This window comes from Labrus mixtus, chromosome 23 (assembly GCF_963584025.1).
Source record: "Labrus mixtus chromosome 23, fLabMix1.1, whole genome shotgun sequence".
Lineage (NCBI taxonomy): Eukaryota > Metazoa > Chordata > Actinopteri > Labriformes > Labridae > Labrus > Labrus mixtus.
Window position 1 is genome coordinate 21,217,797 of NC_083634.1, and position 17,500 is coordinate 21,235,296.

At 40.7% G+C, this 17,500-nt stretch overlaps 2 protein-coding genes across 3 annotated transcripts in view; both read left to right on the forward strand.

Annotated features, from left to right (window-relative positions):
• The window catches only part of LOC132958100 (mucin-2-like), a 175,558-nt gene that overhangs the window by 94,337 nt on the left and 63,721 nt on the right, over positions 1–17,500 (forward strand). The gene's annotated exons all lie outside the window — the stretch shown is intronic.
• The window catches only part of kif1c (kinesin family member 1C), a 47,860-nt gene that overhangs the window by 220 nt on the left and 30,140 nt on the right, over positions 1–17,500 (forward strand). The window contains exons 1-2 of one of the 2 annotated variants that reach the window (XM_061030716.1): positions 1–169; positions 368–468. The exon at positions 1–169 is cut by the window's left edge and continues 220 nt beyond it. The gene's annotated coding sequence lies outside the window, so the exon portion shown is untranslated. The remainder of the gene's footprint in view (positions 170–367; positions 469–17,500) is intronic. The other variant, XM_061030715.1, reaches the window with a different exon arrangement.

Consider the following 17,500-nt stretch of genomic DNA (forward strand, 5'->3'; position numbering starts at 1 on the left):
AGTTTGTGCCGGACGTGCCGTGATTCTCCGCCCCGCAGCGGGCCGCAACTTTCCTTCATTTTGTTTCTCCTCTTCATTCCTTCCACCGGCGGTCACGGCAACCGGACGGTGACGTCAGCCCCAAGAAAAGTCGAGAGGGAGCTGCCGTTACACCGGAGGAACGAAATTAGTGAGTGCTAAAACTTTTTTTTATCGTGTGTGTGTGTGTGTGTGTGTGTGTGTGTGTGTGTGTGTGTGTGTGTGTGTGTGTGTGTGTGTGTGTGTGTGTGTGTGCGCGTGCGCGTGCGCGTGCGTGCGTGCGTGTGTCAGCAGCGCCCCCACCCAACTTTTTGACTCTGACACCGTCCGTGTGTCCCGGTACCGACAGGCCCGAACCGGGATCCGGACTCTCCTTGACTCTGTTTACGTGTTTGTTTGGTTTCATGGGGACTTTATAACCGGATCAGCGCGTGGAGGTGAATCATCCCGGTAAAAATAATACTATAAATATATGGAACACAAAACCGGAAAAACAGTTAAAAAATAATTAAATTATCGGCCTTTCAGATGTTTTTAATTAACCAAAGATCATCTATTGTATGACGGAAACAGTTTAAACAAAATTATAATTTGTTGTTATTTTAACTTTTATCATAAAAAGTCGATAAATTAAAGATATTTAGGGACTGAAGCAGCTCAGACACCATAATAAATAAACCTGTTACACTTTAAAATACACAAAAAAATACCTTAGTACCTTAAAGAGGGCAGCCTGCACCTCCAACCAGAGGGGAGCAAAACAAATAGGCTAACTCCAAAAGAAGACGGTCAGAGATCCCCGGTAAAAATAATAAACAATACTATAAATATATGGAACACAAAACTGTCAAAAACAGTTCAAAAAAATAATTAAGTTATCGGCCTTTCAGATATTTTTAATTAACCAAAGATCATCTATTGTATGACGGAAACAGTTTAATCAAAATTGTAATTTGTTGTTATTTTAAAGTTGTTTTTTTTTATTTGTAAATTTTATTTCATTCAAACAAACAATAAAGTTAAGAAAAACAAACAAACATAAACTCTCAAATTTTAAATGAAAAGGAGCAGAAAGAAGACTAATCTTATAATATCTGCCCCTCTTTCACAAAAAGTCGATAAATTAAAGATATTTAGGGACTGAAGCAGCTCAGACATGATAATAAATAAACCTGTTACACTTTAAAATACACAAAAAAAAATCCATTAAAAGGAAAACAAAACGTACCTTAAAGATGAACTTTAAAGAGGGGAGCAGAAAGAGGACGGGCACAGATGGAATTTGCTTTCCTCACAATTTGTTCCAGAAAAAGAAAGCTGCTGAGTGCCGATTTAGTAACTGGCTGTCTTAACAACAGTGGAGAGTTTAGAAACATGAAGATTCTCAGGCAGGTTCATTTTGCTCAGATCTATCAGATAGTTTGATCTTCAGGAAGTGGAAGTTACATGGTCAGTCTTCTCACCTTACCGCCCCTTTAAACCTGAAACTACATGAATCTTTACTCTTTATCTCTATTCAGGCTGCCGCTTCAATCTGTGATATTTAGAGTAAAGAGGGCGGAGTTTCATTACGGCACTGTAGCGGAACTGCAGTCATAAAAAGGGTCTCCATTGCGAGTAGCTGAATTAGCCTTTAGCAGCTCGTGCTAGCAGTGCACACATGGATGTGAACCTTTAAAACTGAAGATTCTGAGGCAGGAGCAAAGCCCAGGTTTCTTCGTCTGCTTTCTAAGTGGAGTCATGATTTTTGGTGTCATCAGAGATCTGACCTCTGACCCCAGAAATGTTTTTGTCTCGTTTCTGTGTTTTCAGTTTTGACTGAGGTATGACCTCGAGAAGGCGTGTGATCTGTGATGCAAATGATCGTCATCGATGTAAAGACGGTCTGAATGAAACTTGTTATTGTTGACGTCTTGAATATCTAAGACGACTTTGTGGACACGTGTAGCAACAAGACGTGAACGAACAAGCTGAGTCATGAAGTTGATCAAATCAGAGTTTGTTTTGGTCAAGCAGACGGAGAACAGGAGGTCGGCGTGTCCACAGACTTCAAGACGTTTTGTGTTTGTCGAAACTTTTAGAGATCAGCAGAGGTTCACCTCGTGTGTGTGTGTGTGTGTGTCTCTGTGTGTGTGTGTGTGTGTGTGTGTGTCTGTGTGTGTGTGTGTGTGTGTGTGTGTGTGTGTCTCTGTGTGTGTGTGTGTGTGTGTGTGTCTGTGTGTGTGTGTCTGTGTGTGTGTGTGTGTGTCTGTGTGTGTGTGTGTGTGTGTGTGTGTGTCTGTGTGTGTGTGTGTGTGTCTGTGTGTGTGTGTGTCTGTGTGTGTGTGTGTGTGTCTGTGTGTGTGTGTGTGTGTGTCTGTGTGTGTGTGTGTGTGTCTGTGTGTGTGTGTGTGTGTCTGTGTGTGTGTGTGTGTCTGTGTGTGTGTGTGTGTGTCTGTGTGTGTGTGTGTCTGTGTGTGTGTGTGTGTCTGTGTGTGTGTGTGTGTGTCTGTGTGTGTGTCTGTGTGTCTGTGTGTGTGTGTGTGTCTGTGTGTGTGTGTCTGTGTGTGTGTCTGTGTGTGTGTCTGTGTGTGTGTGTGTGTGTCTGTGTGTGTGTGTGTGTGTGTGTCTGTGTGTGTGTCTGTGTGTGTGTGTGTGTGTGTGTGTCTGTGTCTGTGTGTGTGTCTGTGTGTGTGTCTGTGTGTGTGTCTGTGTGTGTGTGTGTGTGTGTGTCTGTGTGTGTGTCTGTGTGTGTGTCTGTGTGTGTGTGTGTGTCTGTGTGTGTGTCTGTGTGTGTGTCTGTGTGTGTGTGTGTGTGTGTGTCTGTGTGTGTGTCTGTGTGTGTGTGTGTGTGTGTGTCTGTGTCTGTGTGTTAGTCAAAGGGGAAGAAAAAGGATAGAAGAGGAGCGTAGAGGAGGAGAGAAATGCGTGCCTGAAGAGGCCGGATCACAGTCTGAATCCCGCACCACAACTCGGAGTAATTCCCTTCATTCACAGAAACAAACCAATGGCCGAATTCAAGTTAATACGGCTTACACTGGCCTCTCTGATCAGAAGAATAACACCCGGTTATAACGCTGTTACGCTAAACACATATAGGACGCAGTGGTCCGAAACAACAACAAGAGTTTTAAACAGGTAAAACTCAGGACGCGACGGTCCAACAAAGATAAAAATTACAGTTTCTGCTTCAATCAATCAATTGTTAAAAACACTCTCTAAAGCTAATTCTGCCCAGACCTAATTAAGCCTCACTTGTGAATCGCTTTGCCTGCGATCGGTGAAGAAAAAAGGAGTCCGGTGATAAAAACAGATCTTCTGTCCGTCCTGGTGCAGAGGCATCTGATGGCGAGGGTCCCTTACGGCAAGAGCGGCTTCGTTGGTTCTCCGTCGAGGGGAAAGATGTCCGTTGATGTCCTTTCGTTGCAGGACGGAATAAGACCGTTATCGTTCTGATAATCTGTTATAGCCTAACGCTCTCCGAGAAACTGAGATGCGTTCACTGGACAATCCGAGCTCGGGATTTGGAACACTGCCGGCCGCGGATTACCTGCGCGCCAAAATTTAAAACAAAGGAAGATTGTTGCAGGAAACAGGAGGTGAGCTTTGGTCTCCGAGCACTTCAAGTCAGCGCGTGGAAAGAGAGAGAACAAGGGGAGTCTCAGAGTTTTATCACCTTGCCGCCTTCCTGTGGGGTCTCCCTCAGGTTCCGGTCCCCCCTTTACGTCACACGTAGGTGTGAAGTACCGCAGGGAATTCTGGGATAAAGAGTCCTTTTATGGATAGTGGAAGGAGATAGGAGGGACAATTCGAATGCACCCAGTGTCTGAAATCACTCACATGTTGTTGTGGTGTCCATACCATATACAGGGCACTCATTGTATCCCACAATGCATTGTGAAAAGAAGTGTACAGCCATGGTCACTCTCATTCATGGCAGTTCAGTTCACAAAACAATCAATTTAACTCAAAAGAAATTTGTATTTTTCTACTTTTACAAACTTTAATTAAAAGAAGAATGTTCAACATGTTCCTCATAAATAAATCATAAAGTCTGTCCTGTGTAAATGTGTCTCTGAGTCCTGACTGTCTACAATGAGGGAGAAGCTCGAGTCCCGCTGGCTGTGTTGTTGTCAGAGCCGTGTTTACATGGACGGGACGGCCGGCTCCTCCCCTTGTGTATAAAAGCTGTTTTAGTCAAGAACTAGAGAGAAGAAGAAGAACATACTCACTGATTATTTGGATGTTAGTAAGAGTTTTTAGATCACGCTCATTCTGTGTCAGTTTACATGAAATGTGAAGCGACGAGCTAACTAAAGAGCGCTAACATTAGCATGCTAACACAACAATGTGAAGCTACGAGCTAACTAAAGAGCGCTAACATTAGCATGCTAACACAGCAATGTGAAGCTACGAGCTAACTAAAGAGCGCTACCATTAGCATGCTAACACAACAATGCAGGTCACAGCTGATTTCGTCCGCTGCTTGTTCTTATTGGTTCTTAATTAGGGCGTTCTGATTGATAACTCCTTCATGTGAACGTGAGTGGAGAGGGGTTGGAGGTGTGTCTCTGTAGGAGAGCGGAGGCATCAGTATGGAGGAAGCGTGGCCTAACAGCAGTTTGTTTTGGTTTCATGCTGGAGCTGAAAGGCGACATCTACTGGATCAAAAAGTCATTTCCTTAGTTGAGAACAAAAAAAAGTGTAGCAATAAAAAAGGTAAAGTAAATTTCACGCTGTCTTAATGGAAGATAACGGGAAGCTTTACAAGATGTCAGACGGCAGTTTGATGTAATGTATGGACTGAGGTACAGCAGTTTGATGTAATGTATGGACTGAGGTACAGCAGTTTGATGTATGGACTGAGGTACAATAGTTTGATGTATGGACTGAGGTACAATAGTTTGATGTATGGACTGAGGTACAATAGTTTGATGTATGGACTGAGGTACAACAATTTGATGTAATGTATGGACTGAGGTACAATAGTTTGATGTATGGACTGAGGTACAATAGTTTAATGTATGGACTGAGGTACAACAGTTTGATGTATGGACTGAGGTATAACAGTTTGATGTATGGACTGAGGTACAATAGTTTAATGTATGGACTGAGGTACAACAGTTTGATGTATGGACTGAGGTACAGCAGTTTGATGTATGGACTGAGGTACAACAGTTTGATGTAATGTATGGACTGAGGTACAATAGTTTGATGTAATGTATGGACTGAGGTACAATAGTTTGATGTAATGTATGGACTGAGGTACAATAGTTTGATGTATGGACTGAGGTACAATAGTTTGATGTAATGTATGGACTGAGGTACAACAGTTTGATGTAATGTATGGACTGAGGTACAGCAGTTTGATGTAATGTATGGACTGAGGTACAATAGTTTGATGTAATGTATGGACTGAGGTACAACAGTTTGATGTAATGTATGGACTGAGGTACAACAGTTTGATGTAATGTATGGACTGAGGTACAATAGTTTGATGTAATGTATGGACTGAGGTACAACAGTTTGATGTAATGTATGGACTGAGGTACAGCAGTTTGATGTAATGTATGGACTGAGGTACAATAGTTTGATGTAATGTATGGACTGAGGTACAGCAGTTTGATGTAATGTATGGACTGAGGTACAGCAGTTTGATGTAATGTATGGACTGAGGTACAACAGTTTGATGTAATGTATGGACTGAGGTACAACAGTTTGATGTAATGTATGGACTGAGGTACAGCAGTTTGATGTAATGTATGGACTGAGGTACAATAGTTTGATGTAATGTATGGACTGAGGTACAACAGTTTGATGTAATGTATGGACTGAGGTACAACAGTTTGATGTAATGTATGGACTGAGGTACAATAGTTTGATGTATGGACTGAGGTACAGCAGTTTGATGTAATGTATGGACTGAGGTACAATAGTTTGATGTAATGTATGGACTGAGGTACAATAGTTTGATGTAAAGTATGGACTGAGGTACAATAGTTTGATGTAATGTATGGACTGAGGTACAGCAGTTTGATGTAATGTATGGACTGAGGTACAATAGTTTGATGTAATGTATGGACTGAGGTACAATAGTTTGATGTATGGACTGAGGTACAACAGTTTGATGTAATGTATGGACTGAGGTACAACAGTTTGATGTAAAGTATGGACTGAGGTACAACAGTTTGATGTAATGTATGGACTGAGGTACAATAGTTTGATGTATGGACTGAGGTACAATAGTTTGATGTAATGTATGGACTGAGGTACAGCAGTTTGATGTAATGTATGGACTGAGGTACAATAGTTTGATGTAATGTATGGACTGAGGTACAGCAGTTTGATGTATGGACTGAGGTACAATAGTTTGATGTATGGACTGAGGTACAACAGTTTGATGTAATATATGGACTGAGGTACAATAGTTTGATGTAATGTATTTTCTGAGGTACAACAGTTTGATGTAATGTATGGACTGAGGTACAACAGTTTGATGTAATGTATGGACTGAGGTACAATAGTTTGATGTATGGACTGAGGTACAATAGTTTGATGTATGGACTGAGGTACAACAGTTTGATGTAATGTATGGACTGAGGTACAACAGTTTGATGTAATGTATGGACTGAGGTACAGCAGTTTGATGTATGGACTGAGGTACAGCAGTTTGATGTATGGACTGAGGTACAGCAGTTTGATGTATGGACTGAGGTACAATAGTTTGATGTAATGTATGGACTGAGGTACAATAGTTTGATGTATGGACTGAGGTACAATAGTTTGATGTATGGACTGAGGTACAATAGTTTGATGTATGGACTGAGGTACAGCAGTTTGATGTATGGACTGAGGTACAATAGTTTGATTTATGGACTGAGGTACAACAGTTTGATGTATGGACTGAGGTACAATAGTTTGATGTATGGACTGAGGTACAGCAGTTTGATGTAATGTATGGACTGAGGTACAATAGTTTGATGTATGGACTGAGGTACAATAGTTTGATGTAATGTATGGACTGAGGTACAATAGTTTGATGTAATGTATGGACTGAGGTACAATAGTTTGATGTAATGTATGGACTGAGGTACAGCAGTTTGATGTATGGACTGAGGTACAATAGTTTGATGTAATGTATGGACTGAGGTACAACAGTTTGATGTAATGTATGGACTGAGGTACAATAGTTTGATGTATGGACTGAGGTACAATAGTTTGATGTATGGACTGAGGTACAGCAGTTTGATGTATGGACTGAGGTACAGCAGTTTGATGTATGGACTGAGGTACAATAGTTTGATGTATGGACTGAGGTACAGCAGTTTGATGTATGGACTGAGGTACAGCAGTTTGATGTATTAACTGAGGTACAACAGTTTGATGTAATGTATGGACTGAGGTACAACAGTTTGATGTAATGTATGGACTGAGGTACAACAGTTTGATGTATGGACTGAGGTACAACAGTTTGATGTAATGTATGGACTGAGGTACAACAGTTTGATGTAATGTATGGACTGAGGTACAACAGTTTGATGTATGGACTGAGGTACAACAGTTTGATGTATTAACTGAGGTACAACAGTTTGATGTATGGACTGAGGTACAGCAGTTTGATGTATGGACTGAGGTACAGCAGTTTGATGTATTAACTGAGGTACAGCAGTTTGATGTATTAACTGAGGTACAGCAGTTTGATGTAATGTATGGACTGAGGTACAACAGTTTGATGTAATGTATGGACTGAGGTACAACAGTTTGATGTATGGACTGAGGTACAACAGTTTGATGTAATGTATGGACTGAGGTACAGCAGTTTGATGTATGGACTGAGGTACAGCAGTTTGATGTAATGTATGGACTGAGGTACAACAGTTTGATGTATGGACTGAGGTACAGCAGTTTGATGTATGGACTGAGGTACAGCAGTTTGATGTAATGTATGGACTGAGGTACAACAGCTTGATGTATGGACTGAGGTACAGCAGTTTGATGTAATGTATGGACTGAGGTACAACAGTTTGATGTAATGTATGGACTGAGGTACAGCAGTTTGATGTATGGACTGAGGTACAACAGTTTGATGTATGGACTGAGGTACAACAGCTTGATGTATGGACTGAGGTACAGCAGTTTGATGTAATGTATGGACTGAGGTACAATAGTTTGATGTAATGTATGGACTGAGGTACAGCAGTTTGATGTATGGACTGAGGTACAATAGTTTGATGTAATGTATGGACTGAAGTACAACAGTTTGATGTAATGTATGGACTGAGGTACAATAGTTTGATGTATGGACTGAGGTACAATAGTTTGATGTATGGACTGAGGTACAGCAGTTTGATGTATGGACTGAGGTACAGCAGTTTGATGTATGGACTGAGGTACAATAGTTTGATGTATGGACTGAGGTACAGCAGTTTGATGTATGGACTGAGGTACAGCAGTTTGATGTATTAACTGAGGTACAACAGTTTGATGTAATGTATGGACTGAGGTACAACAGTTTGATGTAATGTATGGACTGAGGTACAATAGTTTGATGTAATGTATGGACTGAGGTACAACAGTTTGATGTATGGACTGAGATACAACAGTTTGATGTAATGTATGGACTGAGGTACAACAGTTTGATGTAATGTATGGACTGAGGTACAACAGTTTGATGTATGGACTGAGGTACAACAGTTTGATGTATGGACTGAGGTACAGCAGTTTGATGTATTAACTGAGGTACAACAGTTTGATGTAATGTATGGACTGAGGTACAGCAGTTTGATGTAATGTATGGACTGAGGTACAGCAGTTTGATGTAATGTATGGACTGAGGTACAGCAGTTTGATGTAATGTATGGACTGAGGTACAACAGTTTGATGTAATGTATGGACTGAGGTACAACAGTTTGATGTAATGTATGGACTGAGGTACAGCAGTTTGATGTAATGTATGGACTGAGGTACAATAGTTTGATGTAATGTATGGACTGAGGTACAACAGTTTGATGTAATGTATGGACTGAGGTACAACAGTTTGATGTAATGTATGGACTGAGGTACAATAGTTTGATGTATGGACTGAGGTACAGCAGTTTGATGTAATGTATGGACTGAGGTACAACAGTTTGATGTAATGTATGGACTGAGGTACAATAGTTTGATGTAAAGTATGGACTGAGGTACAATAGTTTGATGTAATGTATGGACTGAGGTACAGCAGTTTGATGTAATGTATGGACTGAGGTACAATAGTTTGATGTAATGTATGGACTGAGGTACAATAGTTTGATGTATGGACTGAGGTACAACAGTTTGATGTAATGTATGGACTGAGGTACAACAGTTTGATGTAAAGTATGGACTGAGGTACAACAGTTTGATGTAATGTATGGACTGAGGTACAATAGTTTGATGTATGGACTGAGGTACAATAGTTTGATGTAATGTATGGACTGAGGTACAGCAGTTTGATGTAATGTATGGACTGAGGTACAGCAGTTTGATGTAAAGTATGGACTGAGGTACAATAGTTTGATGTAATGTATTTTCTGAGGTACAACAGTTTGATGTAATGTATGGACTGAGGTACAATAGTTTGATGTAATGTATGGACTGAGGTACAGCAGTTTGATGTATGGACTGAGGTACAATAGTTTGATGTATGGACTGAGGTACAACAGTTTGATGTAATATATGGACTGAGGTACAATAGTTTGATGTAATGTATTTTCTGAGGTACAACAGTTTGATGTAATGTATGGACTGAGGTACAACAGTTTGATGTAATGTATGGACTGAGGTACAATAGTTTGATGTATGGACTGAGGTACAATAGTTTGATGTATGGACTGAGGTACAACAGTTTGATGTAATGTATGGACTGAGGTACAACAGTTTGATGTAATGTATGGACTGAGGTACAGCAGTTTGATGTATGGACTGAGGTACAGCAGTTTGATGTATGGACTGAGGTACAGCAGTTTGATGTATGGACTGAGGTACAATAGTTTGATGTAATGTATGGACTGAGGTACAATAGTTTGATGTATGGACTGAGGTACAATAGTTTGATGTATGGACTGAGGTACAATAGTTTGATGTATGGACTGAGGTACAGCAGTTTGATGTATGGACTGAGGTACAATAGTTTGATTTATGGACTGAGGTACAACAGTTTGATGTATGGACTGAGGTACAATAGTTTGATGTATGGACTGAGGTACAGCAGTTTGATGTAATGTATGGACTGAGGTACAATAGTTTGATGTATGGACTGAGGTACAATAGTTTGATGTAATGTATGGACTGAGGTACAATAGTTTGATGTAATGTATGGACTGAGGTACAATAGTTTGATGTAATGTATGGACTGAGGTACAGCAGTTTGATGTATGGACTGAGGTACAATAGTTTGATGTAATGTATGGACTGAGGTACAACAGTTTGATGTAATGTATGGACTGAGGTACAATAGTTTGATGTATGGACTGAGGTACAATAGTTTGATGTATGGACTGAGGTACAGCAGTTTGATGTATGGACTGAGGTACAGCAGTTTGATGTATGGACTGAGGTACAATAGTTTGATGTATGGACTGAGGTACAGCAGTTTGATGTATGGACTGAGGTACAGCAGTTTGATGTATTAACTGAGGTACAACAGTTTGATGTAATGTATGGACTGAGGTACAACAGTTTGATGTAATGTATGGACTGAGGTACAACAGTTTGATGTATGGACTGAGGTACAACAGTTTGATGTAATGTATGGACTGAGGTACAACAGTTTGATGTAATGTATGGACTGAGGTACAACAGTTTGATGTATGGACTGAGGTACAACAGTTTGATGTATTAACTGAGGTACAACAGTTTGATGTATGGACTGAGGTACAGCAGTTTGATGTATGGACTGAGGTACAGCAGTTTGATGTATTAACTGAGGTACAGCAGTTTGATGTATTAACTGAGGTACAGCAGTTTGATGTAATGTATGGACTGAGGTACAACAGTTTGATGTAATGTATGGACTGAGGTACAACAGTTTGATGTATGGACTGAGGTACAACAGTTTGATGTAATGTATGGACTGAGGTACAGCAGTTTGATGTATGGACTGAGGTACAGCAGTTTGATGTAATGTATGGACTGAGGTACAACAGTTTGATGTATGGACTGAGGTACAGCAGTTTGATGTATGGACTGAGGTACAGCAGTTTGATGTAATGTATGGACTGAGGTACAACAGCTTGATGTATGGACTGAGGTACAGCAGTTTGATGTAATGTATGGACTGAGGTACAACAGTTTGATGTAATGTATGGACTGAGGTACAGCAGTTTGATGTATGGACTGAGGTACAACAGTTTGATGTATGGACTGAGGTACAACAGCTTGATGTATGGACTGAGGTACAGCAGTTTGATGTAATGTATGGACTGAGGTACAATAGTTTGATGTAATGTATGGACTGAGGTACAGCAGTTTGATGTATGGACTGAGGTACAATAGTTTGATGTAATGTATGGACTGAAGTACAACAGTTTGATGTAATGTATGGACTGAGGTACAATAGTTTGATGTATGGACTGAGGTACAATAGTTTGATGTATGGACTGAGGTACAGCAGTTTGATGTATGGACTGAGGTACAGCAGTTTGATGTATGGACTGAGGTACAATAGTTTGATGTATGGACTGAGGTACAGCAGTTTGATGTATGGACTGAGGTACAGCAGTTTGATGTATTAACTGAGGTACAACAGTTTGATGTAATGTATGGACTGAGGTACAACAGTTTGATGTAATGTATGGACTGAGGTACAATAGTTTGATGTAATGTATGGACTGAGGTACAACAGTTTGATGTATGGACTGAGATACAACAGTTTGATGTAATGTATGGACTGAGGTACAACAGTTTGATGTAATGTATGGACTGAGGTACAACAGTTTGATGTATGGACTGAGGTACAACAGTTTGATGTATGGACTGAGGTACAGCAGTTTGATGTATTAACTGAGGTACAACAGTTTGATGTATGGACTGAGGTACAGCAGTTTGATGTATGGACTGAGGTACAGCAGTTTGATGTATTAACTGAGGTACAGCAGTTTGATGTATTAACTGAGGTACAGCAGTTTGATGTAATGTATGGACTGAGGTACAACAGTTTGATGTAATGTATGGACTGAGGTACAACAGTTTGATGTATGGACTGAGGTACAACAGTTTGATGTATGGACTGAGGTACAGCAGTTTGATGTATTAACTGAGGTACAACAGTTTGATGTATGGACTGAGGTACAGCAGTTTGATGTATGGACTGAGGTACAGCAGTTTGATGTATTAACTGAGGTACAACAGTTTGATGTATGGACTGAGGTACAGCAGTTTGATGTATGGACTGAGGTACAGCAGTTTGATGTATTAACTGAGGTACAGCAGTTTGATGTAATGTATGGACTGAGGTACAACAGTTTGATGTAATGTATGGACTGAGGTACAACAGTTTGATGTATGGACTGAGGTACAACAGTTTGATGTAATGTATGGACTGAGGTACAGCAGTTTGATGTATGGACTGAGGTACAGCAGTTTGATGTAATGTATGGACTGAGGTACAACAGTTTGATGTATGGACTGAGGTACAGCAGTTTGATGTATGGACTGAGGTACAGCAGTTTGATGTAATGTATGGACTGAGGTACAGCAGTTTGATGTAATGTATGGACTGAGGTACAACAGTTTGATGTAATGTATGGACTGAGGTACAGCAGTTTGATGTATGGACTGAGGTACAACAGTTTGATGTATGGACTGAGGTACAACAGCTTGATGTATGGACTGAGGTACAGCAGTTTGATGTAATGTATGGACTGAGGTACAACAGTTTGATGTAATGTATGGACTGAGGTACAGCAGTTTGATGTATGGACTGAGGTACAACAGTTTGATGTATGGACTGAGGTACAACAGTTTGATGTAATATATGGACTGAGGTACAATAGTTTGATGTAATGTATTTTCTGAGGTACAACAGTTTGATGTAATGTATGGACTGAGGTACAACAGTTTGATGTAATGTATGGACTGAGGTACAATAGTTTGATGTATGGACTGAGGTACAATAGTTTGATGTAATGTATGGACTGAGGTACAACAGTTTGATGTAATGTATGGACTGAGGTACAACAGTTTGATGTAATGTATGGACTGAGGTACAACAGTTTGATGTAATGTATGGACTGAGGTACAGCAGTTTGATATATGGACTGAGGTACAGCAGTTTGATGTATGGACTGAGGTACAACAGTTTGATGTATGGACTGAGGTACAACAGTTTGATGTATGGACTGAGGTACAACAGTTTGATGTATGGACTGAGGTACAACAGTTTGATGTAATGTATGGACTGAGGTACAACAGTTTGATGTAATGTATGGACTGAGGTACAGCAGTTTGATGTATGGACTGAGGTACAACAGTTTGATGTAATGTATGGACTGAGGTACAGCAGTTTGATGTAATGTATGGACTGAGGTACAACAGTTTGATGTAATGTATGGACTGAGGTACAGCAGTTTGATGTATGGACTGAGGTACAACAGTTTGATGTAATGTATGGACTGTGGTACAATAGTTTGATGTAATGTATGGACTGAGGTACAATAGTTTGATGTAATGTATGGACTGAGGTACAGCAGTTTGATGTATGGACTGAGGTACAGCAGTTTGATGTATGGACTGAGGTACAACAGTTTGATGTAATGTATGGACTGAGGTACAGCAGTTTGATGTATGGACTGAGGTACAATAGTTTGATGTATGGACTGAGGTACAACAGTTTGATGTAATGTATGGACTGAGGTACAGCAGTTTGATGTATGGACTGAGGTACAGCAGTTTGATGTATGGACTGAGGTACAGCAGTTTGATGTATGGACTGAGGTACAGCAGTTTGATGTATGGACTGAGGTACAATAGTTTGATGTATGGACTGAGGTACAACAGTTTGATGTATGGACTGAGGTACAGCAGTTTGATGTATGGACTGAGGTACAATAGTTTGATGTATGGACTGAGGTACAGCAGTTTGATGTAATGTACGGACTGAGGTACAGCAGTTTGATGTAATGTATGGACTGAGGTACAACAGTTTGATGTAATGTATGGACTGAGGTACAGCAGTTTGATGTATGGACTGAGGTACAGCAGTTTGATGTATGGACTGAGGTACAGCAGTTTGATGTATGGACTGAGGTACAGCAGTTTGATGTATGGACTGAGGTACAATAGTTTGATGTATGGACTGAGGTACAGCAGTTTGATGTAATGTATGGACTGAGGTACAGCAGTTTGATGTAATGTATGGACTGAGGTACAGCAGTTTGATGTAATGTACGGACTGAGGTACAGCAGTTTGATGTAACGTATGGACTGAGGTACAACAGTTTGATGTAATGTATGGACTGAGGTACAACAGTTTGATGTAATGTATGGACTGAGGTACAGCAGTTTGATGTATGGACTGAGGTACAGCAGTTTGATGTATGGACTGAGGTACAGCAGTTTGATGTATGGACTGAGGTACAGCAGTTTGATGTATGGACTGAGGTACAGCAGTTTGATGTAATGTATGGACTGAGGTACAGCAGTTTGATGTATGGACTGAGGTACAGCAGTTTGATGTAATGTATGGACTGAGGTACAGCAGTTTGATGTATGGACTGAGGTACAGCAGTTTGATGTATGGACTGAGGTACAACAGTTTGATGTAATGTATGGACTGAGGTACAGCAGTTTGATGTAATGTATGGACTGAGGTACAGCAGTTTGATGTAATGTATGGACTGAGGTACAGCAGTTTGATATATGGACTGAGGTACAGCAGTTTGATGTATGGACTGAGGTACAGCAGTTTGATGTATGGACTGAGGTACAGCAGTTTGATGTATGGACTGAGGTACAATAGTTTGATGTATGGACTGAGGTACAGCAGTTTGATGTAATGTACGGACTGAGGTACAGCAGTTTGTTTTTTACTGCAGACTGAGGTCTGGGATTCTAATATTTCCAATTGCACATGAAGGCATCACGCAGCCTTTGTCGTGTGAACAGACGTTCATCAGAGTCACAGAGAGTGAGATGTTCTTTACAAAGTGGGCGTCAGGTCGAGCTGCTGCTATCTTTAGCTGTGTGTGTATGTGTGTGTGTGTGTGGTATGAAGACCATTCATTATCACATTCCTGCAGAGAGGCCTTCACATGGGAACTGAGTGTGTGTGTGTCTCCACTGTAATCACATCACTGTGTGAGCAGACAGATGTGTTCTGATCAATAAGAACTCAGTTAGCTGGACTCTCAATGTTTACAAAAACAAGAAGAATGTTTTAACGTTTAGTAACTTCAGCACTTTCAGACCTTTTGTAACTCTGCATCAGTGTTGTAATGGTACCAGAATACTGAATACTGGGTATTTTCATGTTTTCAAATATTGGAAATTGCAAGGGAGCTCTGGTCAGATTGCACAAAACATTGGCAATATTTCCAACATGAAGTTTTAGCGTCCCATTTTTGATGGATTCATTCCTCTACAATGTTCCTGTTGCTTCGGTGGATAAAACTCTTTTTTGTGTCTTTTTGAAATATGTGGTATGGAAGTATTGTATATATTTCTACAACCTTAAAGCATAAACAGCACTCAACCCCCCCATTAGGACAGGTGGTGCCAAAGAACTGGTCTTTATTTTGAAGTGTGTCCTCGTTAAGTATGATAAATAAGAACACCTGTATAAACACACAAACTGTGTTTTCCAGGATGTCGAGTGACTTCCATCAGTTATAATTAATATGTAATATGACTCTAGTAAATTTAGGACTATATTAACACCTGTTTTTAATAAATATTTGTTAATTTCATGTTTTTAATTACCAAAAAAATGCAGGTGAACTTCTGCATGTGGTCTTAATAGCACTAAAACACTGCTGACGTTGTGAATGTTTTTGTTTAGTTTAGACAGTGTGCAGAAGTTTGGTGGATTTATTCCTCTTCTAAGCACTTTTGTTATGAAATAGATCAAATTCTTCTTTAAGTTCCTGCACTTTTTGATTCCATCGATCATTAATTAATTATTGAAGAATCGATCATTGTGAGGGATTGAGTTGTATTATGGAAATCTTGACATCATTTTGTGACGGCAGGCTGGTTGAGTTTCTTCATTCTTCCCTGTGTGGTGGCTGTTGTGTTATTGTTGACTCTCTTCAGACGTAGCTGGTTGGCGAGCAGCGGACCTCGCAGCTGGTAACCACAGCCACGACAGGAATCTCTCCTTTGAAGCTCGAAAAACTGTCTGTCTGTGTGTCTGTGTGTCTGTCTGTGTGTCTGTGTGTCTGTCTGCCTGTGTGTGTGTCTGTCTGTGTGTCTGTCTGCCTGTGTGTCTGTCTGTCAGTGAGCTAACAGTCTGTGTAAACAGCTGGCTGTATCGGCCAACAGCAGCTTTAAAACTAGCTGGGCTTGTTCAACCGGACACAAAACCCCTGTGTGTGTGTGTGTGTGTGTGTGTGTGTGTGTGTGTGTGTGTGTGTGTGTGTGTGTGTGTGTGTGTGTGTGTGTGTGTGTGTGTGTGTGTGTGTGTGTGTGTGTGTGTGTGTGTGTGTGTGTGTGTGTGTGTGTGTGTGTGTGTGTGTGTGTGTGTGTGTGTGTGTGTGTGTGTGTGTGTGTGTGTCTCTCTCTGTGTCTGTGTGTGTGTGTGTGTGTGTGTCTGTGTGTGTGTGTGTGTCTGTGTGTGTGTGTGTGTGTGTGGTTACCTGCTTGTGCTTTAACATACTTAGTTCCAGAGACTGAACCTTAATGGTCCTGACTTTCCAAGCTGTGAGTCTCTTCCACTTAATAAAAAACAGAATATGTAAAAGACATCAACATAGAACAGACAGAGACTCCCCGTCTGTCAGCGACGTCTGGTTTTTAAAGTTGATGTTTTCCACTCAGCACAGTCAGCTGGCTCAGGTATGTCAGGTATGTTTCCCTTTGTTCACTCTGTAATTAAAGACACGTGTGATAAGAGAAAGACTCCATAAATGGCTGAATTCTCAACACAACCCGGCAGGCTGAGATCACACACTCTGGCTGCATTTCTGCCTCCAGGATTACAAAGAACTTTGAGACCCTGGAGCTTCTTTTCTTGTGGATATGATGTTCCTCCAGACCTTAATCTGAGTCTGCAGTGGAAACACAAACCAGATTAAGGGTTGAGGTAAACGGGTTTCAGTGGTACTGTGTGGTTGACTCACACTAGGCCCGGTTTCTCTGCACCGTGCTCCCCTCCCCATTGGCCCTGTGGCCTGCGTTCACACTGCCTCAGGACTAATCGCGCCTGAGCACGGTGCTCAAAGTAATCTGTGGACAGCAGTCTGTATATCCATTCATACATTGCTAACAGGAGAAGCTAATTTAGCATACCTTAAAAGTGGGTGAAACTTGCTTGAATAAAACAAAGACA